The sequence below is a fragment of the Eublepharis macularius genome, chromosome 6, assembly GCF_028583425.1.
Source record: "Eublepharis macularius isolate TG4126 chromosome 6, MPM_Emac_v1.0, whole genome shotgun sequence".
NCBI classification, from domain to species: Eukaryota; Metazoa; Chordata; class Lepidosauria; order Squamata; family Eublepharidae; genus Eublepharis; species Eublepharis macularius.
In genome coordinates, this window is record NC_072795.1 from 69,450,843 (window position 1) to 69,478,352 (window position 27,510).

General features: G+C 40.5%; 1 protein-coding gene across 1 annotated transcript in view; it reads left to right on the forward strand.

The window, feature by feature from the left end:
• The window catches only part of CFAP58 (cilia and flagella associated protein 58), a 144,924-nt gene that overhangs the window by 104,651 nt on the left and 12,763 nt on the right, over positions 1-27,510 (forward strand). The window lies entirely within an intron of this gene.

Genomic DNA, 27,510 nt, shown 5'->3' on the forward strand with positions numbered 1-27,510 from the left:
ATTTCATTCCAATATATCTGCTAGAGCTGAGTTAGACCCCCACAGACTCTTTAACAGAGGCAATTCCAATTACTTGGGGGGGGGTCAAACAGGGGTGTGTTTGGGCCCCCTTGCTCTTCAATCTCTACATAAATGACATACTTCCAAGCTTGTCAGGCCCTGAGTTCTTTCCAACATCTTTGGGGGAGGGGGGGTCAGAAAATATCAATTCTCCTATATGCAGAGGACATGATGTTGAGGTCCCTAATTTGTATCGGTTTATTTTATCTCCCATATCATCTACTCTGTTCCTGATCTAAGGATTTTTTTTTTAATATTTAAGAAGAAAAGGTGAAAAAAACTGCATTTATGTTTCTGGATGCTGGAAAAGCATTTGACAAAGTTTCTTGGAAGTATTTTATGAAAGTATGCAAAGAATGAATTGTGGGAATGAGTTTCTGAATTGGATTCAAAGTATTTATACCAAACAGCAAGCTGAAATTTTAGTGAATGGTTCATTTACAAAGAAGATTGAAATAAAAGGAACACGTCAAGGATGTCCCATCTCACCACTACTGTTTATTATTGCGTTTGAAATTTTGGCAGTGAGAATCAGACAATTCCAGCAGAATTTCTGGAATAAAGGAGGGGGGAAAGATACATAAGATGAAAAGTTACTCAGACAGTGTGATTATATCAGTGACAAATCCACATATCTCCCTGATTTATGTAATGGAACAAATATTAAAATTTGAGCCGCGTTCTGGATATAAACTGAATAAGAAGACAACAAAGGTAATGTTACTCTCGATAACAAAAGAGGAATGTGAAAAGATCGGAAACATGGACTGTTTCATTACTACAAAACCAATGAAATATTTAGGGATAAATGTATCATCACGAAACGAGAATCTTTATAAAGATAACTGTCAAAAAGTTTGGATAGGAATTATTGAAGACTTGCAGAGATAGGAAAAATTAAATATTTCATGGCTAGGAAGAGAGCCAGTTTGGTGTAGTGGTTAAGAGCGCGGGACTCTAATCTGGAGAGCCGGGTTTGATTCCCCACTCCTCCACTTGAAGGTAGCTGGGTGACCTTGGGCTAGTCACAACTCTCTGGAGCTCTCTCAGCCCCACCCACCTCACAGGGTGTCTTGTTGTGATAATAATGGCATACTTTGTAAACCACTCTGAGTGGGCATTAAGTTGTCCTGAAGGGTGGTATATAAATCAAATGTTGTTGTTGTCGTTATTAATTTCAGCTGTTAAAATGAATATTTTACCCAAATTGAATTTCTTGTTTCAAATTATTCTAGTTTATATAGAACAAAAGATTTTCAACAAGTGGCAGAAAGTAATAAATGACTTCATATGGAAAGGAAAGAAACCAAGGATAAGTCTCAAAGTATTACAAGATGACAAAAACCGAGGGGGATTGGCTTTACCGAATATCAAATTGTATCATCAAGCAGAGGCGTTAGTTAGGATAACCGACTGGATCACAAATCCAAGTAGTAGACATACCAAATTGGAGATAGTGGATGCTAAAGTAGGTATCCATAATTATTTATGGACAAAGAAATCATGGAAATTCATTCACAAACAGGATGGGACCCATATTATAAGGAATGGACTGCTCAAAATATGGCTCCAATGCAGAAATAGACTGAGCCCACCAATCTCCTCATTGATGTCGCCAATTAACACCTACTATGACGCAGCCGTGAGAAACAGAAATAATTGACTCAGTTATGAATCGATGATGGATAAAGAAGGAAACACAAAAACCTGGCAAGAAATCCAAGCTCAAGGTAAAACTATTCCTTGGCTGATATATTACCAAATAGTATGAAGACTAAAGGAACAAATTCACAAAGAAGGTGGCAGGCTGAGAGAAAAAACGCAATATGAACTGTTTATATCTGGAGATCTGAGTCGTCTCTTGGGAAAGATGTATAAAATATAACTGCAATACCATACAGAAATAGGGCAAGTAAAACTTGCATGATAAAATGGATGCAACATTTTGGAGAAACTATCTCGATGGACTTAGGGGAAAATTTATGGACTAAGGACATAAAATTTACAGACTGCCAGTTACTGAAAGAAAATTACTATAAAGTATTCTTTAGATTGTACACTACTCCCAAAGACATTGCGAGAATCAGTAAGGGTTACGTGGACATTGTTGGAAATGTCAGAGCATGGATGCAACATTTTATCATATGTGGTGGACTTGCAAGGAAACATGAAAATATTGGATAAAGAAATATGAAGAGATGCAAAAGATTCTTAAACTCAGATTTGAATTGAATCCAAAAAGTATGCTCTTAAATATCCTACCAATTAATGTGAGAAAAAAAAACAGGGAGATCTTTTCTGTTACATGGTGACAACATCAAGAGTATTATTTGCAGCAAAATGGAAAACAGATACCTGTCCTGATGTGCTAGAGTGGACAGATAAGATATATGAATATGCATCAATGGCCAAACTGACTACTTATCTACATAATAGACCAATAGCCGAATTTTGGGAAAAATGGAAAGTCCTCTTTGATTACTTAGGCAGAAATTACCTGATATAGAAGTTTGCGTAACTAAAACTTGCTAAGAAGAGGGAAGGGGAGTTAAGGAGAATGATCATATATTTAGGCTTTGGGATGTTAAATTTATAATGTTCTTGTTTACTAGGTCAATGTAAGTTTAAATGCACTGCTTGTTTAACTCCCAAAACTATTCTATATGCATTTTTATATGTTTGTATAAGTCTCAATTTAATTTCTAGTCTAGTATCTGTATAATCTTTTATTATGCACATCTAATTTTCTTATATTTTCTTTTCTCTTAAATAAAATTTTAAAAAAGGATTTTTTTGTGTTGATTTACTAAATGGAATAAGACTTTAAGATGACATAGCCGAAGTATGTGTTCTATTTATCAACCAAGCAAGATATATTACTGTGAATATTTGTGCTATTGAATGGGAAACTTGTTGTCAGAGGAAGGGTTGTTGCATATGAGGAGGGATTATTATTATTATCAGAGGAAGGATTATTGCATATGTGTCTTACACAAAGAAGCATAGAAGAAGGGAAGAAACTAATATGAAACAAAAGTTGAAATATTTGTTAACTCATTTTGCTACATCTCCCAATCCAGATCTCTATTGAGAGTTGCAAAAGGTTAAATATGAGTTGAATAACATATTGTCAGTGAAAGAAGAACATGCTTTGATGTCCTTGCATCAGTCATATTGAGAAAGTGGAGAGTAGGCGGATTATTTGCTCATCATTTTAGGCAGCAAAAGAAGAGGAACTGGCAAGAGCCAGTTTGGTGTAGTGGTTAGGAGCCCAGGACTCTAATCTGGAGAACTGGGTTTGATTCCTCCACTTGAAGCCAGCTTTATGACCTTGGGTCAGCTTCTAGGAGCTCTCTCAGCCCCACCCACCTCACAGGGTGTTTGTTGTTGTGGGGATAATAATAACATACTTTGTAAACTGTGCTGAGTGGGTGTTAAGTTGTCCTGAAGGGCGGTATATAAATCGAATGTTGTTGTTGTTATTATTCCTTTGATTAAGGATGAGGAGAATGTAAGGCATACTACCTCTACCAAAATAAATTTATAGTTTCAAAAGGTTTTACTCTAAACTGTATAACAAGGGCAGAGAGCCATCAGAAAAGATTTGGAAGCATTTTTCTCTCACCTTGATCTTCCATGTTTAGATATTGCTCAGCAACAGCTTCTTGCTGAACCTTTGCACATGAATGCAGTCATAATGAATATGAGCACTGATAAATCTCCAGAACTAGAAGGCTTTCCTATTGAATGGTACAAAACCTTTTCAGATTTTTTAAATTCCAGAATTATATCAATTGTACAATGAGATTATTGAGTCTGGTGTATTGTTAGCATCACTGTAGGATTCTTATATTCCAAAGCCAGGCACAGACCATACTCAATGTGCAAATTTTTGACCTATTTCTTTGATAAATGTGGACGCTAAAAAATATTAACTGCCATTCTGTCTAACAGACTTCAAAAGGTTATTAGAACCTTGGTGCATGTAGAACAGGTTGGATTTATAGAAAACAGGCTAGGTTCTGATAATCTTAGATTGGTCGCTGATGTGATCACAATAGAAAGAAAGAGATCTGATCAAGGCTGTTTTCACATGCTTGTAACCCTCCGCAAAATTGCACAAAACTAATGGCACGACAGCATTTTCATGGTGTGATTTCCCATCATGATCCCGTTTCATGGCACAATTTCTGATGCCCCTGCCTTTTCCACACTGGCTGGGTAAGCAGGGGTGGAGGGTGGGAGCGAAGATCCCCCACCCCCAGCTGGGGACTGGCAACTTTATAGATAAGAAATTTTTTACCTTAGATCAGTTGGTGATGATGAGTTCTTGTCATTTTTTCAATTGAAGTTTAAATATGATCTGCCAACTTCTGTTGAATAAAAGAACAAATCCACGGGAAGCACAATACAGATAATCGTGCCAATTTAACAATCATTCACAAAAATGTATTGAAAGTGCAAGTGCTATAGATAATTCATAAATATTTCATACAATCTCATTTCATACATATATATCAATGGATCAACCAAGGAACTTTTCTTGGGTACATAGTGACCAACTGGGTACAATATAAAGTCTCTTAGAATATAGTCCTCCCAAGTCCTTCTTGATGTTCTGAGTGCTTCAGAATATCTCCTACTTTTGGAAATTCTTATTGAATCAATACAGAAAATGTAACCTACAATAATTGCATATAAATATTTGAAATTGGTAATAAATATGATATACAGAGACATAGAGAGGTAAGTAAAAGGTCAAAAACGACTGTCTTGAGTATCAGATTCTCCAATGTGAAACTGTGTGACTTGATTCTGGGTGTGCCAGGACAGACACACAGGAGCTTTACAAGTGCGTCTGCTGATTGTTGGTGGAAATGCTGACAGAACCCCTGATGAAATGGTTCCATATGAAATAAGTATATTGTAACTGGTCACTTGTCGGGTTCTAAACAGGACCAGCTCCTGTCCATTCCGGATCCACCTAGAAGAAGAAAGAAAAAAGTTTCACATTGGAGAATCTGATACTCATGACAGTAGTTTTTGACCTGTCTTTTACTTACCTATGAAAGCTATACATACCTTCTCAGGAACACCCTGGATCCATGCACCTAGAAGAAAAAGAAAGACACATCAGAAGGTATAGTTGGAGTTATCTGTATGAATTTAATCGCTGTTGCCCATATTTGAATAAATATTTTTGAATTGGGATTTGAATATTGTATATAGTGTATATAAGATATTTATTGTTATTGTTACAGCATATTTATCGGGCACTTGTTCACTTTATTTCAATACAAGTTATTAGTTTTGCACATTGTGTATAATAATTTCCTTTTCCTGAACTGTGGGATTCCATTTTGTTTGTTTACAACCACAGCTTGTGGCTGATAAAGTCCCAGCTTATACAGGCATTAGGGGGCGTGCTTACAAAAGGCCTTGTCATACTCAATTACTGGGCCTTCCCCCACCAGTGCCTAGACCCACAAGACATTGGCCTAGCAGTTTGACAGATGCCAGCCCTGTGGCGCAGAATGGTAAGCTGCAGTAATGCAACCCAAGCTCTGCTCTTGACCTGAGTTCAATCCTGGCAGAAGCCGGGTTCAGGTAGCTGGCTCAAGGTTGACTCAGCCTTCCATCCTTCTGAGGTTGGTAAAATGAGTACCCAGTTTCCTGGGGGTAAAGTGTAGATTACTGGGGAAGGCAATGGCAAACCACCCCGTAAAAAGTCTGCCAAGAAAACTTTATGATGCAACGTCCCCCCATGGGTCAGTAATGACTCGGTGCTTGCACAGGGGACTACCTTTACCTTTATCTTTTACCCCCATCAGTGCCTAGGCCCACAGGACATTGGCCTAGTGGTTTGACAGGTGCCAGCCCCTTTCTGGGTAGGCTACCTGAACCACCCCCGTGAAGACCATGTAGGCCTCTAACCAGTTACTGAAGTTGTGCTCTTCCTCCTCCTGCTTTGGTCCTTTCCTGTCCCTATTTGGGGGGGGGGGTGCTCCTCCCATCCTCTGCCTCTTGGTGCCGCAGAGCAAAAACAATGTAATAACCATCCAAGATCCATTTATGGATTCTGCATGGCAGGTGAACCCCCAGTGGGTCTTCATCATCCCCATAAGTCGATGGGGTGGAAGGAGCGTACCCCACATCTGCCCCCCCAGAAAGCTCCAGGACCCATTCTGCTCCCCTCCTTTCTAATCCTTCTACAAGTGTCTCAGGTCAGTAGGCCAGGGATGTGAGCTGCTTTGGCTCAGTAATAGTTCCCTAAGTCTCCTCCTTCCGCCTCTATGGTGGACCCACTCCCAGGTGTTCCACCTTTTCAGTAAGAATTTCCAAGGCCTTGGACAAGCCATGCAGTGTGCAGCTCTCTGGGCGACCAAAGGAGTGCCCTTGAGCGGGCCTAGCTGGCCCCAAGCCTGTCCCCCACTTGCCCCCACTCGCCCTCCCATGAGCTGCTGTCTCATATCCTTCCTGCCCCCCAAAAGGGGTGCTGTGGCCTGTGCCTTGTTGTTGTGCCCCATAGCACAAGCCACTGTGCAGGAGCCAGCCCCTGATGCTCTCTGAGGCATGGCTTAATGTCCTGTGAACAAGTGAAGTCCCCACCTCCACAAGCCTGGAAAAACTGCGGGAGGGGAGAGGCAAAGGCCACTGAGCCTACCCCCACCACCGCAGCAAAGTTGCCTACCCAAGCCGTGGCTGCCCGCAAACCTGCGGCCCTCCAGAGGGTGAGCTGTACAAAGGTTGTGCCTCCATGGGCTACTCTTGCCCCAGAACCACCCCTGCTGCTGGACCTTAGAGGCTCCCAGCAATGTGCCACTGCCCCGAAGCCTGCAGCTGCTGCTGCCAAAAATTTGCAGCCGCCGCTGAAAGGAAGCAGCTTTTAAAAGGCCACCATTGCATACAAAAAGGCAGCTGCTGCCTGTAAAAGGCCACTGCCAACAAGAAGAGGGGGGGCTGCTGTCACTGCTGCCGCTGAGGAAGGAGAGGTTACCGCCAAAAAGCCACTGGGCCGGTGAAAGCTGCCTAGCCATGAAAAAGCTGCCTGGTTACCAAGCCGCCTCAACAATTAGTCTCCCAAGCTGCACGGGAGACAACTGCAGCCTGGCTTGGGTTGCTCTGGAATTTAAGCCCACCTGGTGAACCTGACAGGATACTATACTCCTCAGGTCCACCCAGCAAGACTGCACCCGGAGCCCGACAGTTGCCTCTGATTGGCCGGCCCAGGGATTCAAACCCATTGGATCCCATGCAGACAGCAGAGGCTGGTGGGAAATGCCCGCCAGCAAGAGAACGGTGGCTGCCATAACAACAACAACAACATTCGATTTATATACCGCCCTTCAGGACAACTTAACACTCACTCAACAAACACCCTGTGAGGTGGGTGGGGTTGAGAGAGCTCCTAGAAGCTGTGAAAGACCCATGGTCACCCAGCTGGCTTCAAGTGGAGGAGTGGGGAATCAAACCTGGTTCTCCAGATTAGAGCCCTGCCACTCTTAACCACTACACCAAACTGTCTTCCAGATGCCCTGCAGCCCACAAACAAGGTCTCAAGGTGAGGCTTGTGCATCAAGCTGCATGTCAAAGATTCTGACTGCTTGAATGTTGGTAGTATCATGGTTGTTCCTCTTGGGAAGCTTAACTCTGGTACTACATCATATTTTTCAAGTGTTTTTCATTAGGTACATCCAGATGTCATGAAACTGCCCAGAATGGTATCTCTGAGAGATTATTTCATAACTGGTAAAAGACTGAGTGCTGAGCAACTTTTTTATCTTTACATGTCTGTATGTGAATTATTGACTTACTGAAGACTCTGTTAAGATTTTGCCTCATGTTTATCAGTCCTTTGTGTTTAAAAATGGTCTTGAATGCCCCTATTATCCTGTACTGGGGTACAGGAATTTTCATTGCCAATGAAGGAAGGTGGGACACTTTTAAAAATGAAACTGTAAATGGCATGTACATCATAAAGAACAAGAAACATGAGCTTCCAGATTTATATGTAGCCAACTGTTTTAGGAAGCTGCAGCTTTTTCGAGGTGTTTGCTGACATACATGTAATTTATCACATGAGAGTAAGACCTTTTGAGAAGAGTTTATTAAGAACATTCATATTGCAAATATCTTGGAGAGCTTGAGGCAACTTTCTCCCACTGTTACAAAAAAAGAAAAGTGAAGGTTACTATATGCTAATTTCTCACATGCCTCATAAAACATTTCATCACAGGCATCCTGAGCTGAAAATGATTGTATTATGCAAAAACCTAAAAAAGAAAAACTACAACCTCACTATGCTTATGAAAGTAAAATGAATAGGACGATATATTCTTACATTAACATCTTGCAAAATGGTTCCTAGACCTCTTGCAAACTTTGCTGTTTCATGACATCGTAAACAAAATGGTTCTGGAGTTCAGTGCAATTGACATTTTGGTTATAATGCCAATAAACACGAAACCTCTCCAGAGCAGATTGACTAACTTTCCCATTCCTCAGCAATGCTATGTTAAACTGAGGTATATTGCTAGACTTGCTAAGATGTCCCTATTTCTTTACAAATTGTAGCTACGGCCTCTGTTAGGTTAAACGTTTTGGGCTTCTGTTGGTAAAATAAGCTCATAATTTTTTTTATTTTTCTCTTGGATTCTGATTAGGACATCAGTCACTGTTTAATGGCCACAATTCAGGGTGTCATTCTCTCTAAATATCTTTGTCTTTAAATTGTCAGAACTGCTCTGTAAGTTGTATCAACCTCCAAGTGGAGTATGTAAAAATGATTGCCTGGTTTTGTCTGAATAGTTGCTAAGAAGAATGTGAGAAATAATTTTGGAATTTAAAATACTCTGAAGTGCTGAAGTTTTTTGGTGGGGCGGGGTGGTGGTGGAGTGAAATTGAACTGATATTATGTGGTAACTAGTTTCCAGCATACTTGCTAGCACATCCTTATAATATCCATTGGCATGCGCATTTTAATTAGCATATTTAAAAGACTGGGAAGAGGACAACATTACTTTTATTTGCTGAGACCTAGATATGAATAAGGACAAATAAAATGAATTCTTGTCTCAGTGAAATGTTTTATGCCATTCATATTTATGTTTGGCTAGCAGAGAGAAAAGTAGTGTGTATAGGGGAATGTGTAACAGGGATTTATTTATTTATTTATTTATTTTTATTTCAGTTATATTTTGTTAATAAAATTTTTATTTATTTTTTGGTAGGTTAGCATATACATCCAATATAAAAACATTAATTATTCTTCCCTTAACTAGTGTATGCCCCCCACCCCTCCCTCCCCCCTTTTATTTTGACTTCCAACAGCGCTAGAACCATTCTATCCCTGATCATTACATCTAATTTACATCTAATCTTTTTGAGTACAGGTAAAGTCACTTAATATCTATCTTTCAGTAGTTATCAAAGATTACTAATTTTCCTATTACATCCCATTCATTTTCTAAATAATCCTTCATTTTCTGCCAGTCTTCTTGAAATTCTTTTGAGTTTTGTTCTCTCAGTTTTCTCATCATTTTGTCCATCTCCGCCATGTATAACAGTTTTTGAATCCATTCTTCAATTTCCAGTATCTTCTCTTGTTTCCAGTATTTAACAACCTTGCTGCCACAATCATATAAAATAACAATGTTCTATCTCTAACATTAATCTTTTCCATATTTAATCCTAACAGTAAAATTTCCAGATTTTTACTCAAATTAACCTTCAAAATTTGCCCCATTTTCTCATGAATCTTAGTGCAAAAGGATTTAGCTTTTTCACATGACCACCACATATGATAAAAGGAGCCTTCAGGTTGTTTACATTTCCAGCACTTATTTGACATATCTTTACTCATATTGGCCAACTTTTTTGGTGTCAAATACCATCTATACAACATTTTATAACAATTTTCTCTTACGTTGACACATGTTGATATTTTTAACGTATTTTTCCACATATATTCCCAGGCCTCCATCGTTATTTCTCTATTAAAATTTATTGCCCATTTCACCATCTGCGTCTTAACTACTTCATCTTCTGTGTCCCATTTCAATAACAATTTATATATCTTAGAGATCATCTTTGGTCCCTCTCCTAGCAATAACTCTTCTAGTTCTGAATTCTTTCCCCTAAACCCCACCTTCCTTTTATCAACTTAATATATATCATTAATTTGTCTATATTGTAACCACCCATATTCGAATGGTAGATCTTTTTGACTCTTCAATTTGTAGACATTTCCTTCCGCCGTCAATAATTCTTTATATGTTAGCCATTCTTCTCCATTATATTCTAAACGTGGGCTTATCACTTCTGCTGGGACAATCCACAATGGTCTTTTCTCCCCTACAAATTTTTTATATTTTTGCCAAATCTTAAATATATTCCCTCTTACATAATGGTGCTGGAACATACCGTCCATTTTATGCTTTTCATACCATAAATATGCATGCCATCCAAATACATTATTGAAACCCTCTAGAACCAACAATTTTTGATTAGCTAAGTTCACCCATTCCTTCATCCATGTTAAACATACTGCATCATGATATAGCTTTATTTCAGTTATAGTCTGCCTTTCTCACTGAGACTCATGGCGGATTACACAGTGTGAAATTAGTACAATCAGTATCAAGGACCTTTCCATACAGTGTCAAAGACACTGTCAAAGTGGAACCTTCAATGGTGCGCGGAACTAAGGCCGGCAATTTCCAATTAGTTCTTCGTCCTCACGGACTTCCTCAGGAGCAACCAACCATCCAAAGTCATTTAACAGGCACACCATCAGTTCACCCAATGACGTAGGAGTTTTCCACGTCATTGGGTGAACTGACGGTGTGCCTGTTAAATGACTTTGGATGGTTGGTTTCTCCTGAGGAAGTCCATGAGGACGAAGAACTAATTGGAAATTGCCGGCCTTAGTTCCGCGCACCATTGAAGGTTCCACTTTTCATCTTGGAACAAACCATGAACCTGTCTAACCGGCTCCTGAAACAAATAAGAGGATTCGTGTCACTTTAAAATGTTTCAAGGACTTTGATATAGTACAAGTCATTTATTTGCCACTGTACCCCTTGATCCTCCTGAGGAGGATTCTTGAATGTTATATATGTTATATAAGTTATATGCTGAAACCTGTAAAACGGAGGTAAAAATTGGCTGCAATATTGTGATATGCGATATTAAAAGAATGATTATGTATATGTAATATAAGATTGATAACTAATTGTTTTCCCGTTGGTCTTAGGACCCATATTTCTGGAAGTGTTACATCGGGAAAAGCCAGGTTTTTTACGATTGACTGTGAATATGTCTTCATTATGAATGAAACCATTGATTATTTCCAGTTAAAAATGATAGACTAGAGTTAGTAATTCTGTCATTCCCCAGAGTACTTCAACATCCAAACACTGCCCCCTCCTCCCAAGTGAACACTCTAGTGTGTTTAGAGCAGCTGCATTGGTCTTTCCCTAAGTAGCATTTCACTGCCTGTAGGAGGGATAGAAGAATGTGAAATACAGGCTTGAGACAGTGGCCTTTGAAAACCAACCTGTCTGGAGGAGAACAAAGTAGAGAAGAACTTCATTGTAGGGTTCCTCATACTTTTTGAATTCCTTTCCCTCCCTCAAAATTTATACTATCTTCTTCAGAGTCTCCAATCTAGCAACTGCCATCTGTTCCATAGATATATATGCAGACATCTTTTCGTCCTGTTAGTACATACAGCCTGCTGCTATATTCTAGAATCTGTGAACTGGAATAGTTAGCACTCAGTCAGGGCATTGATTGAAGGGATATGATGCAGCAACCTTGGTAGAGGTATAGCCTGCTGTCACTGCTATCTGATGAAGGGAGCTTTGACTCTCAGAAGCTCATACCTTGGAAATCTAGTTGGTTTTTAAGGTGCTGTTGGACTCAGATCTTGTTCTTCAACTGCAGACCAACACAGCTACCCACCTGAGATTGTCTGTGAGAGTAATTACAGTTGAAAGTTTTATTACAGGGTTTACGCCAAACCTCTCTCCATCTCAACCCTTCCCCCTTCTATAATTTTTCTTAAAAGAATGACCCTCTCAAATGATTTTGTTTTCATACATCTGAAGTAAGCTCTCACTCACTAAAGCTCATATTGAAATAAATGTTACGTTACCGCTGGACTTTTGCTTTACTTTGAAGGGAAAGCAAACCAAACAGATGGCTTATTGCAGTAGCCCCACAGAAGAAAAACTTGTATTTGCGAAGTATAATATGAGGAATGTCTCACTTTTGCTGTTGTAAAAGAAAAGAAACTTACCCTTCTGTTCCTGTGCTGAGGCACCACACAATTTGTTGTGAGGCTGGTAACTGAAATCACATTAAACCAGGATTTACTTCTGAATAAATATATATATGATCAGACTGACATTTGCACTGCAATTTGGTGTCTTATTGAGCAAATTGGCCTTTATTGCCTTTGAGGCAAACCCCATATGGAGAAAGGTGAGAGTTTAGCCAAAATTATCCATCATAATCCAGTTGTAAAACTGACATTCTCTCCTTTACTCAGCTAGACATTCTTGGTGAAGTTTGCAAGAAACATAATTATTCACAGCAGGAGCATTGGTTAGCAGCCTGGTGGGGCAATGTCTCCATCATTAAAGCCTCCCCCCCACACACACACACAGTTTACAAGTTTATGCTGATGAGAGCGACTTCATGTTGCTCTCTTGTAACTCAGTGTTCCTTGTCTGAATTAAGGTTTTGGCAAAATCACATTTAAGATCCCCCCACAATTTTTTCTGGAAGCCATTTGAATATACCAGTCTCCAAATGTGGACCATTCTAACTGGTCCCATATCCACAGAAAGGAGATGTAATAGTCATCTGTGTCTCGAGCAGATAATCTGCCCAGTATAAGAGCTTCGATTCATTCCCCTCACTCAGACCACCAGAAAACTACTCAGTACAGAAACGTACATAATGACTGTCACCATTTTCTTTTCTGCTGGGGCCTGTTCAGGTGCCAGGTGCTTGTTTGGTTTTTTTAACTTCAAGAACTGCTAATCCTAGATGGGTAAAATTGTGCATGCCCCCATCAGTCCAGTGTAAAACATATTGCTTCTTTGACCTGTTTTTGTTAGCTGACTCCATTAAGCCTGAACAAGGCCAGTTTAGTAGTTCCAATTCTTAATCTGAATGTTACTCATATAAGGTACTAGACAAAAAAAATCCAAATGTCAGGTTTGGAAGAGTCCTTTCCTGGAAACTTTGCAAATACTGAATCTCGTCTTTCAAAAAGAGCCAATTTTCTACTAGCCAGCTGCTGCTTAATGAGTGCATTAAGAGAAGGCAGGAGTCTGATTAAAATGGTAGCTAGATCATATTCAGAAGAAGGAAACACAAAGCATTAAAATAAATGGAGTGACAGGTTCAGAAATATGTTGTTTAGCCTAGAGGCAGATCCGTGGGTTTCTTCAAGCAGTCCTGGAAAAACAAATTTCACAAGCTGGAATAACTACTCTAAAAATAATCCAGAACTTTATGTGTACAAATTATATAGAAGGCTGGCACTGACATAAACACTGAAATTCTCCATACCCTCACTCTGTACTGCTACTTAAAGTGGGGAGGTAACAGGAGAAGAGAATCCTGCCATTGTGTCTTCATCTGCCAAGGAAAGAATATTTGCCATGGCAGGCACTTCTAAGTGCATATTCCCTCTAGGCTACCTTTGGTCTACCTTTGTTCATCGTCGATCTTCTGTGCAGTCCCACAGGCCAGCCACAGAGAAAGATTCTCTAGCTCTAAAACTGTAGGGGGCGCTCCTCCTGTTCAACCCGCATGGGCTAGAGTTTTTCCACCAAAATGACGTGTTGCTTGACGGAGCAACCCCATCTCTCTCAGTTCCCTTTTCACTGCCATTGAGAAAGGTTCTTCTCTCGCTCTTTCTTCTTTGCTCCACTTTTTGGATCTTTCGCCTTCAGATAGGTTCCTCTCCTGCAGTAAAATAAAGGAAATTTATTATAGAGACAGGGGTATCTCACAAGACACTATTTAAGAAGTGTTCAAAACGTGACATCAAGATGCCTCATACAGACAAACATGAGCTCTGCCTTCTCTGCCTGAGGGAATCACATAATGTCTCTGCTTATTATCATTGTCAAAGATTTACCCCAAAGTCCAGGAATGATCAGACCTCCCACCTCAAAGCGGCAATGTGGGAGATGGTTTTGTCAGATTCCAACAGGCCAGCAGCGAAGCTATCTGCTGAGCATGAACCCAACCCCCAATCCGAATTGCCTTTTTCAGTTCCAAAGGTTCGCACACCGTATCCAACCAGGAGTCTAGCAGCTGTCTCTACATTTCATGAATTGATAGATGGCAAGGCAGTTTTTTCCTACCATGTTTCTAAGCAATTTCTTAAGGGCATAATTAACACCTTTCCCCCTATTACATCTCCAGTGCCACAATGGAGTCTTTCACTCATACTAGTGCAGCTCATGCTGCCCCCATTTGAACAGTTGGCCCACTGTGCCTTCTTGTCACTAGCCTGGAAGGTAGCCCTCCTGATAGTTATCACTTCTGTTAGAAGAGTTCGGGAGTTAACAGCTGTCTGCGTAGATCTCCCTTTTATGCAGTTTTTTTTGCAGAAAAAGTAATCTTATACCCTAGTTTGGAAATTCTTCCCAAGATATTCTCCAGGTTCCACCTACAACAAAGGGTCATTTTGCCTGTGTTTTTTTCTGAATCAGAATGTTGTCTTCATAAGTTGAATGTGAAAAGGACTTTATTGTATTATGTCCACATAACAAGGTCTTTCAGAAAATCCAAGGCTCTCTTTGTCTGTTATTCTGGGCCACACAAGGGCCTCTTCACTGTTAATAATTCTTTTTCTAGGTGGATAGTAGCAGCTATTAGAATGTGTCATGCTCAGGCCAAGGTAACTTGTCTAGTAATGATCAGAGCTCACTCTACCAGAGTACAAGCATCATTGGCTGCCTTCCTCCAGGGAACCCTGCAGTGAGACATCTGTCAAGCCACCATCTGGTCATCAGCAGACACCTTCATCAGACATTACTCTGTAGACACAAATGCAAGAAGAGCTGCTGCAGTAGGGACAGCTGTCCTACATTCATTGTTCAACTAGGTCTCTCACACCCTCTTCCGTTGGTGAATTGCTTGGTATACTCCCAATGTGGGACTGCTCAGAAGACTGACAACAAAAACAGGGTTGCAGTTATCTGTAACTGTTGTTCATCTAGTGTCTTCTGTGCAGGTACACATTCTCTCCGGCCCCGCTGTGACAGCTTTCAGAGTTGACCTCCCGTGGTTCAAGAGAATTGAGGGATATGGGGGCGCCCTTCCCAGCATGTTGTTTCAGTGGGAAAACTTATACGCATACTCATTGAATGGAGGGAGCACCCCCTCCAGTTTTAGAGTTAGAGAATCTTTCTCCGTACCTGGCCTGCGGCTGCACAGTCCCAATGTGTGCCTGCACAGAAGACACTAGATAAACAATAGCTATAGGTAAGTGCAACCCTGTTTTCTTTTTTGTTCAGTTTTGAAAATGACCCACAGACCTCTATTTTTTCCAGGTGTTTTAAGAGGACTTATTTTTTCCCATGTCAGCTGCCAGAGAATGTTATGGTAGCTTATGATATTTGCAGAAGCAGGATTAATTGCAAGCATCCAATAGGCTAGTATGTCATGATACAACACTGCATAAAAATCAGAGCCTAACAGCAACATAATTGAAAACCAAGGAATAATGCAGGATGTGCTTAGAACCAGATTAGTTTCTAGAGGTCAGAACCAGTGCTGTGATCTAGAAGGCAAGCTAAGTAAAGGGGTATGATGATCATCTCCAGTGTAGCATAAACTATGTGACGTAAACACAATGACGGATACTTCTGTACTTAACTATAAAATATTTATTAACCAAAGCAAGTATATACAAGATCTGGGCAAAATGCAAAATCGAACACATCTATACCCACTTTGATTTGGCATCTAACATACTCCCGAGAATTTCAGGGGATTGTGGAAAGGGAAACTGAAAGTAGTCTATCTTTGTTAGTCCACAGTGTTGCAAAGTTGTATAAAACAATTGCTGAAATTAGGGATGCTTGATTACTTGCTGGTTGGGTGGGAGCCCAACCAGCAAGTGATCATGGGAGCCAAGTATTCAATACACTACACCCAGTTCACATAGGTCTACCTGCAGGGGAAAAAAATTGCTTGTGCATGTGTGATTACATATTGCCTACTTCATACTGCCTACTTCCCAGGGTTGTTTTGAGAATAAAATGGAGAAGATGAAAATGATGTAAGTTGCTTTGGGTCCCCATTGGGGAGAAAGGCAGAGTATAAATGAAGTAAATAAACAGAGCAGTGTTCCATGCCTGCTGCATCGGCACAGTTCACAATATTGTGGTTCCAGGACATTTATAGTGCATTCCTAGAAGACATCCACCCTTCTAAGCCCATTGGATTCAATGGACTTAGAAGAGTATGATTTGCTTAGGTTGCAATGTTGGGCACTTTAGGGGCAAAATACAAGAGCTTTCACTAAATGGTGAGGACCACAAATATTGTGGCACAAAATTCAGAGTCATCCCTACAGTTAGGCAGAGTGGTAAAGGGGAGAAACTGCATATGTGGGAAAATATCTGTCTTCAGCTTTAGAAATGTACTTTTCCTGGTAACTATCACCAGCATTCTGAAATAAATATGCTTTGTTTGGATCTGCTTTTACACTAATTACAGAGATAAAGTCTATTAAAGTCTACATGGTTCCTGTTTCCCTGGCCATGCCCAATATCTTGGCTATTGGGCTAAAATGTAAGGAGAGCAAGTAAAGCTGACAACCAGTCAACACAAACTTTTGCTGATGCAGAAAGAATGAAGTATCCTGGATTCCCTTTTGAATCTTCCCTGATGTATGATGCTTGTAACCTAGTGACAAATTAAATGACAAGATTTTTAAAAAGTAGACAGTACTTAGTGGAGAAGGATAGGGGATGTAATGCAAGACAGGTAGTTCTGCTACTGCTGGATTATGGAAGCAATATATATTGGACAGGTAACCAGTTTCAGCTGCATTAGATAGATTCTTGTTCTAACAGAAATGCCTGCTTTGTCTCTAAATGGGGTTATTATACACCCCATTGCACAATGTTCAAAGAGCTTGGTTGGCTCTCATTGAGGATTAGGAGAGAAATAAATTGGAGACCAATTGCAAATAAGATCTTCAGTCCATCAACTGCTCCTTATTTACTCAAATTACTAGTACTGTCTCACAAAATACAAATCTGTGTAAATTTCGTTGGTACATGAGGGCTGCTTCTGAATACAAAGTTTTTCTATTTGCTCCTGTCTTTCAAACTGGCAGATAATGGGAATTCCAAACAGGTGAAAAAGATTCAATCCTGCATTGAATGGGATAATAAAATTTCACTTGCGAATAAACCCGAAAGAAAATAATTGTTGGTACTTTTCTAGGGGCAAATTATATAATGCAGATCTCTATGATACTCATGAGGTAGGCTTGTGAAAAGATACTCTAAATTATGACAATAATTTCGAGAAGTCATTTTTTTGTTAATGTCTTAATTTGCCACTGTCTAATTTTAGATTCTTTTGTAAATTCTAATCTCAACAAGTGCACGTTTTTCTGGCTTTAAGCCACCAAATCATGACTTGCTTCTGAAAATCTTGGCCCCATTCCATGAATTTCAGAGATGATTAGCTATAAGTATATGTACAGTAGATGCCGTTCTTTTGTACTTCTCTTTTTGTCTACACGGAGAATCCTGACAGGAAGAGTTATGGCTTTACATAGCAGCACAAAAAGCAGGCAAAAAGGATGACTAGGAAAGCCAGCCTAAATGTTAAGCAAAATATCTACACAGATATTCCATCATCGTCCTTCAACATATCTTTCTATTAATACACATACCTCTTTTCTTCTTTCTAGTTGCTCTGAAAAGTAAGAATGAAATATTGTGAGGTAAATTGTTGAAAACTTATGGCAAGTTAATTATGTGGAGAGTTAAAGCATAAACTAACTGGGTCAAGGAAGTCCCTTCAAGTTCACTCTTTTTTCATGTATTTCTGAATTTTTAATTTGATATATTAGCTTTTACTAGTTAAAAGAAAATATTTATCATCTAGATATTTGTCTCATCTGTTTGCATTATAGTACTTACTCCTTTAAAGGTAATCCAGAACTGGTAGCTTTTGACTTTTTCCAAATACAAAGTTGTAATAGAACAGAAATACTTTGAGCAAAGTCTGGCCAAATATAGATTATGGATTCCATATTCTAATGGAAGAACAGAGATTCCTCATATTCTCCTTAAAAGATTTACAAAGAAGAAGAGACCAGGCAAAACAGTAAGAGTGTAGTGAAAATGATTCATGTAAGGCTGAACCAAATATTTTTCAAGTGAAAATTTTCAGTGTGAAAAGATGGTGTTGGGGGACCCAAAGTGTTCCTTGAGATAGTGCCCCCCAATGATCTTTTTCATCCCTGTTTGCTGGCATTTGGAGCACTAATTGGCACCAGTGTTTGTGCTAAACTTGTCCTCCTTTCCCAATAACAGTGATGTCATCATACACTCGATTTTAGAAGATGATGATCAACTTTAAATTTTAAAAAAGGGCCTCACAGTGGTATGCTGCTGTTGCTGGAATGCTCAGTTTGTGTTGGACACCCTCTCTCTGTGCAGTTCCCCTACAAAATATGACAACAAACACACACAGAACTTTCCAAAAAGAGAGGTTGCACTTTTTGAAGGGCAAGAAAACATGTTTTTCAAAACTCACTTGTTTGGCTCAGCCAAAGGCTTATGAAATACAGAAAATTAATATTGGAATGCAATATTTCATTTTTTTCTTTTAAATAGCTATCCCTCTAGGTACATGTCCATTGAATAAGTTTTATAGACTCCAACTAGCGATCTAAAACATTTTCAAATATTTACTTCTAGGTACAGATTGGTTGAACTTACAAAGCTATCCAGCTGCTCATCCACATTTAACTATGTTGATCTGTCTTATACTAACAAAGCTCTGCCAATTCTGACTAGGAGAGCTGACAAGAGAGGGAGGTGGAGAGAAAGGGAACGAGGGAACAGAATACCTCCAAATCCTTGGCTCATCCTTGCTTCCCCCGCCCCAACTCCTAGAGCTCAAGAAAGCCAGGGAAAAGCGGGGGAGGGGAGTCTCTTGATGGTGAGAATGTACTTCTGAAAGACAAACCTCAGGAAAAATGGACTTGGGAAGGCAAAAGGTTTTTATAACAACCAGACCCTCTTGATTCTTGCTATACCATGGCAAAGGGAGACTGGGAACCAACAGAGTGGTCGTAACATGATCAAACAAAATGATTGTGTAAACAAAAGGCTTGATAACTCAGATACAGAAAAGTTTTGCTTCATAGTAACAGAGGCAGGAAGGAGGTTGGACAGCTTTGCCCATTTATACATCTCCAATATGCTGTAATCAATAGCAATACAAGTTGAATGGCACTAATACTCCACTTTTCCTAATTCATAGCTGGAAAAAACAGATCCTGATACTGCAGCTATTGATGGCTACGTGGCACTTGTTGCTGATTAGTAACTCACATCATTCTGACAGGGCTCAAGGATGGATCTTGGGAATGCACAGAGGCTACCATTGGGCTTGGATATAGGTATCGCTCCTATATAGACACTGTTTGTTGCCACGATTGGGATGATTGCAGTAGCCCCATTTTTGTTTGCTGAAATTGTTTGAACCATGGAAACTGCATGTAACAGTTTTCACAAACAGTGCCTCCATAGGAGGCTAGCTGGACTGTGATTGTGCCAGAGCTCCCATGCACTTCTTAGGTACTTACATGGGGACAACCTCGTGTGAATAAGTCTGAAGTACTACAGGCTGAAATAATCAATGAAAAGAGCCATGGTATCACAGCCAAAAATGAAAAAGAGGTTATTGTAATTTTTTCTTTTACTGTTACATATTATGATTCCCTAACTGTTTGGGGGGGGGGGGTTGAGAGGTAGTAAGCCACAAAACTCACTGGATGGGTTTTGGCAAGTAGTATTCTTTCAGCCTAATCTGCTGCACAAGGTTGTTGCAAGGATAAAATGGCATGTCCTTGTATGCCTTGCAGGAGGGCTTTGTTTGGAAAGAGTAAATCAATGGCATTTGAAAATATACCCCTGCAGATTCAATATACTATGTTGTTCAGCAATATACTACTGTTGAATTAACAAATTGCAACTGGGTCCAGAATGCTAAGGTTTTTGCACTGAAGGATTTTGGAAATACAAATCCTAAACACACTACAACATCAACATCACTGCTGAACAATGTACAAGCTACTACTACTCCTGCTTACATTTGCAGTGTGTTATATAGACAACAGCTGAAACGAATGTATAACTGCAACTGGGAAACTCCCTCCTGAGTCCTGAACATCCCTCCACAGTGATCATGAGTTCTTACAGTTGTATTGGAAGAACCATGAGTCTCACTGAGACTCATGGCGGATTACACAGTATGAGATTAGTACAGTCAATATCAAGGACATTTCCATAAACAATGCCAAAGGGTAAATAAATACAAGTTTACAAAGACACAGCATTAGCAAGAATCCAATACAGAGTTGAAGAAATGCTGAAATAGAACATAAGCAATTCTCGGGCAGACATTAGACAACATGAAGCACAGGTAGCACATAGGAGCACATATCTAAAGCAACAGTTAGTATGTAAGGCAACATAGTGGTGAAGTCTATGGTCCCTAACTTATTAGCGAAGGGTCTGAGACCCCCTCCCTACAATATAGCTCTCCACTATATTTTATATTTTGTTTTTAAATTTACCCTGATCCTTCACATATTAGTTTAAAATTAGCTTTGTCTTTAGTGAACCATTAAAAAGTTATCAAGAGTCAGGTTAATATGGAAGAATGAACGGAGTTACAACAAGGTTAGGAAAAAATGTATATTTTATTGAAAAAGAAAAATTATGCTTCACTTACACACAATGAAAATATTTGTTTAATCATAGTAAGAAATTATTTTGTCTTTCACATAAGACACTCTGGTTAGGTCTGGGTTTATTTGTTTACATTTATCACTACATGAGAGGATTAGTACATTTTGGGCAGGGTTCATGGGATTGTCTTTCATACAGAATCCATTGAAATAACTGAGAAGTTGCTATTATGTAAATAGCCCTTGTAGAGGGCTGCAGTGAATGGTACTGAAAGAGCAAGAGTTAAGACTCAGCAGTCATATTTTCCTTAAATCAACATTATGTGACAGGATATCTGCCCATGAAATGAGGGGACGGGCAATATTCTTTGATTCTACTCTCTCAAGGCAGCCTTCTGACACCCCCCCCCCCCGCTATTCCTTCATTTCCCCATCCCCCTAGGAATGAAGGAAGGGAAGTATATATGTGTATATTCTTGATACAATTACAAGTAGCTCCTATGAATTATCAATATGTACTTCAACAGTTAAATCTCTGTTGCTATGCTCCTGCTGATTTTTTCTTAGATGTTTGAAATGTTAGTTTTTAGCCACTTTTATATGCGGGTTCTACCATTGTGAACAGCCTTATAAGTCCAAATGGCAAGCATAAGTTTTAAAATAAAAAATAAATACAATAAGATTTCATTATGCCCATTTCTGTATATTACTAAGCTTAAGTTAAATTCTTTTAAAACTGCCACAAACTTTTATGAAAATGCAAAAAGTTTACTTCATTACAAATTTAGTAGCACAATTAACATTTTTAATAAAAATAATATAAAAAGAAGTGTACAGCTATTTTATTTGCATGCAGTATACAGTTGATTGATTGACTATTGAAATCATTTTTGTGGACATTTGTTTTAAATTAAGTCCAATTTTAATATATTTATTACATTTATATTCCACCTTTCTCACTTTGAGGGGAGGGCAGCGTGACATGGGTGATTCTCATCCATCAGTCAAGGAGGCAGGACTACACTTCTTCCAGACTTCCTATCCCTCACATTTCCTGCCTTGTCAGGGAGAGCAGGCTTTTTGTAGAGCTACTCAGCAAGGCTCTTATAGCAGAAGACTGTTAATTGCTCTATTTCTTCTTATTTCTACTCCTTTCCTTCTCCTATACCTCTTTCCTCTGCTTTTGGCCTACTGTTTTCCAACTCCTTCTGAGGGCAGTGTGATTGAGGCAATAGAAGACACAGAGAATTTCAGTCAAGTCTTGAATGGTGTAATTTCCTGGCAGGATGGGGACTTTCTTTTCCACCCAAAAATGGGAGGAAGGGACTACTCCCTGGCATGGTCAAGCAGGCACAGATGTGCAGACAGGCAGAGGCAGCAAGAAGAGCATGTTGCATATTTCTACAGCCACTTGGAGACCATCTCTTTGGCAGCCATCAGTTTTGTCGGGAAGATCCTCCATGCCATTAAAGATGGCAGATGCTTGGGTTTGGTGTTTATGGCCTCAGTGGAACAGTCAGGGAGATGGAGTACCACCATGGAACAAGGTACATATGTCTCCCCTCCCTTTCAAACCCCATTTTCTGAATGTCCTCTGGATGTAGCAGGACACTGGCCCTGGCTGATTAAGACAGCACAAAAAATGGTCTGTTTTCTTCCTTTTTTTGCTTTACTCCCCCCCCCCCCCCACTCCTGAGGGCAACTAAGTTTCTTTCCAGTAAAATGTTTTATTCTTTGCCTAACCATGTTGTGGATGTTCTTCAAGTACCATTAGCAGATGCTTTTGTTACAGCTCTTCTCTCAGGGAGCTTGGTTACTAAAGATGGGGAAGGAACCCTGAGTGACCAACTGGACCATGAGTCAGACTATGCTCTCAGAAAACCCCATGAGTCCTCAGACCTTGCTCTTAGGGCATCTACCACATCATCTCCTTTTGTGAGGGCGTCCGTCATTTGGGCTAGGAAGCAAGTTATGCTAATCTTGGAGGAGAACAAAAATGCTAGTAGGCTTCTTAAGGTGGTCTCTTTTATAGCCATTTTGGACATACTACAATTTCCTCCTGTGCTATTGCATTGGCAGCCAAGGCACATAGAAACCTGTCACTCCATGCATGGCAAGCCAATTATCAGTCCAAACTAACCTTAGCATCCCTTCCATTCCAGGAAGCAAAACTCTTCAGAGACATCCTGGTAGAAACTAAAGATAAAAATAATGCCATGCCGAGAGCATTAAGGAGAGATGATGGAAGGCAGAATCCTTTACATTCCTTTTGGAGCCAGCATTCTCTGCTGCATTTCAAGGATGACCAAAGACAGCCCAACTGGAACAGAAACAGGCAAGAGAGCAGACAAGGATTTTACCAGTCAAAAAACAAACCAGCATCAGCCCTTTAATTCCAGTAAAAGGAACAAGCCTCAGCAAAAAGAGAGCATGATGCCAGATTCCCACAAATGGGAAGATTAACACACTTTCTCCCCCAGTGGAGTTGATCCAACATAGACCAGTGGGTAGTGGTTGTAATAAAGACTGGATACTCAATAGAGTTCAAATGTCTCTCATCAGACAGGTTTCTCTTGTCTTTAAAGTCGAAATAGTGGGAGAAGCACCTGTGGACCATGGAAACCATTTGTTACTTAGCAGATATCAAGGCTGTAGAATAGGTTCCCAACTGCAAAGCATCATCAGTGGTTAACTCAATTTTCTTCACCATCCACAAGAGAAATGAGGACTGAAGGGTGATACTAGACTGAAGTACCTAAAGAAGTCTGTGGTTCACAAACACTTTAGGATGGTGATCCTCAGATCTATCACAGAAGTACTTTGTCCATGGGACTTTATGGCTTCCATAGCCCTCACCAAGGCATATCTCCACATTCCCATTCTCTCAGTAGGTACCTGATATTTGCCTACAACAGCCTGCTCTTCCAATTCAAAGCCCTACCTTTCGGGCTAGGCACTGCCCCAAGAGTTTTTTTCTCAGAAGTTTTTCTCAGAGCACTTCTTTATCAGCGGGGAATTCATCTTCATCTGTACCTGGACAAACTGTTGATCAAATCTCTGAGCCTATAACAAACATATATGAACATTACCTTCACAGCTCAATGCCTTGTCTACCATAGGTTTTTTTATCAACACCACCAAGAACAACCTGAATCTAGCACACCTGGGGTCATAATAGACTCCTCCAGAAACAGGCTGTACCTGTCAGAGAAAAAGGTCTAGGAAATCTCTAGCATGGCAAGACAACCAATAAATTCCAAATCATCAACATAATGACTCAGGCAAGGCTGCAAAATCTAATGATTGCTTGTCTGGTCTCAGTTCCTTGGGCAAGATTCCACTCTTGTCCTTTGCAGTGTTTCCTAAGATCTTTCCAGCTACACATTCTTTAGATCTGAACTACCCCACTACAATAGGGCCTCATCTGGTGGACTCAGTGGTCTAACCTGACCAATCTAACCAAGAATATATCAAGTCCAGCATAATCCAGGTATTTACAAACCTGAGAGGCTGGGAAGAAACCTGTCAGGTAAGACAAACAGAAGGAACCTGGGACTGTGCAGAGAGGAAGATGACCACCAACCCTCTCGATATCTGAGCAATAGGACCAGTTGTAGTCAGTTTCCAGGATGTGATCAAGAACAATCACATCTTAATAAGAACAGACAGTATCTCAGTGAATGCCCACATAAACAAAGTGGACTGGTTCAAGCTTTTGACTTTACATACAGACATGGCATGGATCAGAACCTCAAGTCTATATCAGCAAAGCAAATCAGGGGTTAGCAGTATGTGGTAGCAGACTGGCTAAGGAGACAACAACTGGGCAACAATGAATGGTCTATCAACGTGGAGATTTTTCTTCAGATTGCCAAATGCTTCAAGAACCCAGGGCTGGACCTCTTTGCCTCAAGACTAGAGGTGGGCATGAACCATAAAGAAACTGAACTGTGCGGTTCATGGTTCGTGGTGTTTTCACGAACCAGAAACCACGAGCTTCCATGAACTGGGGCAAGTTCACAAATCGGTTTGTGGTTCATGGGGTTTAAATGCCCCTTTCCAGCCGCTTAGCAGCGACAGAGAAAGAGGCATTTAAATGCCCAGATCAGCTGCTTGTCAGGGAGATCCCCGAGAAGCAGCTGATCATTTAAACAGCGGGGCTGTTTAAATGGCCACTCTGAGCAGCGGGGAAATGGACATTTAAACCGGGCGGGGCTTGGCTGGCCAGCCAGGAACTCCTGACCGGCCAGCCAAGCCCCGCCCGCTGTTTAAATGATCAGTTGCTTGTCGGGGATCTCCCCGACAAGCAGCTGATCCACGAGTTTAAATGCCCCTTTCCGTGCCACTTTGCAGCGGCATGGAAAGGGGCATTGGTGTTAAAACAAACCAAACAAACCAGCAGACCAGTTTGTGGAAGTTCATGGAAACAAGCTTCCACGAACCGCTGGGTTTTTTGGTTCGTATTCCGGTTCATGCTCATCTCTACTCAAGACTCAGTCAGTGTGGGCCCAGGTCCTTCTCCAGTTTCCAGATGGCAGGAGCAGAGCAAACAGATGCTCTGATGTCCATTTGACCAGCAGCCTTCCTGTATCCCTTTCCACCTATTCTGCTAATGCCAAAGATGCTGAGAACACACACACACACACACACACAGAGAGAGAGAGAGAGAGAGAGGCAACCCTGATCTGCAGACCCACAACTGGCCATGCAGACCCCAGTTTTCAGTGTTAGTGGAGTTATCAATAGAAGACTTTTGGCAATTCCACCTTCTCTGGGCATGCTTCTACCAGGGCCATTTTAGCATCCAAACTCAATTTGGCTACACCTGACTGTATGGAAATTGAAAGGGAAAGACCCTTGAGGACATGAAGTTCTATAAGAGTCACCAGCAGCATGCTAGTGTCTAGAAGAACCTCTACACCGAGAATTTATAATTCCTCTTGAAAGGTGTTTGACAGGTGGTGCAAACAAAAGCACCCCAACATTACGCCACATTGAGCCAACTTTGGCTTCAGTCATTCCACAGGTCAGTGGAAGCTCAATATCCAGACACCCTCACATAGGCTGTTTCCACACAGCTTACCTTTTGCTGGAACACAGCGTGTTCTCTCGTGAAATTGTGCGATAACAGCGTCTTCCTGGCATGATTTTGCGCATGAAGACGCTGTGTTCCAGCAAAAGGTAAGCCATGTGGAAACGGCCATAGTCTTGATTTCTTAAAAGACTAGCCCATGTTAACCCTTTAGTCATCCATAGATTTCCTTCTTTCAACTACAGGTAGTCCTGTCAGCGCTTACATAACCTCCGTTTGATCCTCAGAGAGAAGTTCAACTAAAATGCTTAAGAATGAAGATCCTATTCCTGACAGCTTTTACTTTAACATTAAGAATCTTGGACTTAGGAGCCCGATCTCCCAGAAACGGCCTGTGTCTTTTACAAGGTCAAAGTAGTCCTAAGAATGGATCAAACATCCAATCCAAAGGTCAATACTTCTACCACTCTCAGGAAATAATGTTTCCTTCATTCTGCCCAAACTGTCCCATCCAAAGGAAACAGTGGCACACACTAGATTTCCATAGAGCCCTGGGGATTTGCATAAGGTGCATAGAATCTTTATATAAGACATACTTTCATGTCAGTGAGCCTGTCCAACAAGGTACAGAAAAATGGCCAGAGCAGCAATAAGCAAGACTCTGAGGCTGTGCATCTCACATGCTTATCAAGCTAGTAAGATTCAGGTACCCACTTCATTTGTAGTGCTGTGACTAACGCAGCATTGGATGCAGAAGCTTTGATTGAAGAGATTTGTAAGACTTCCTAATGGTCATCTCAGTTGATATTTGTCAAAGACTACAAAATGAATACCCTTGCTTCAGTTGATGCAGACTTTGGTAGGAGAAGATTACAGCAAGTGGTACAGGTGGAGTGATTTTCTCACTGGACATGGGATACAACAACTGTTTTCGAACATCCCGTGTCAAGATGCCCTTCCCTCCAGAGCAAGAAAGGAACAGTGGCACTTAACATGAGGGTTCCTTCTTTTCTGGGGAAGGGAGGGCACTCTGATTTAAAAGAAAGAAGACAAACTTTTTTTCTGTTACCTTCTTGCTCTCTGTCTTAATATTTTTACTAAAATGGCACCTGGGCTTTTTAGCATAGATACTGCTTCAGGAGGTACTGAACTGAGAAATGGGTGACTCCTCCCATAAGACAGGAAATCTGGAAGAAGTGTAGTCCTGCCTCTTTGACTAATGGATGGAAATCACCCATATGAAGATGCCTTCCCTTTCTTAGAACAGAAGGAACCCTCGCGGTAAGTGCCACTGTACTTTTCTCCATTGTGGGAAAAAGCACACACTAGCATTCCAGAAATTTATCCATCCAGGCACTGACCACACTCAGACCTGCTTAGCTTCAACTAGGTTGGTGTATCATGTGCTTCCAACTCTATGCCTTTCTACTGTTCTAAGAAA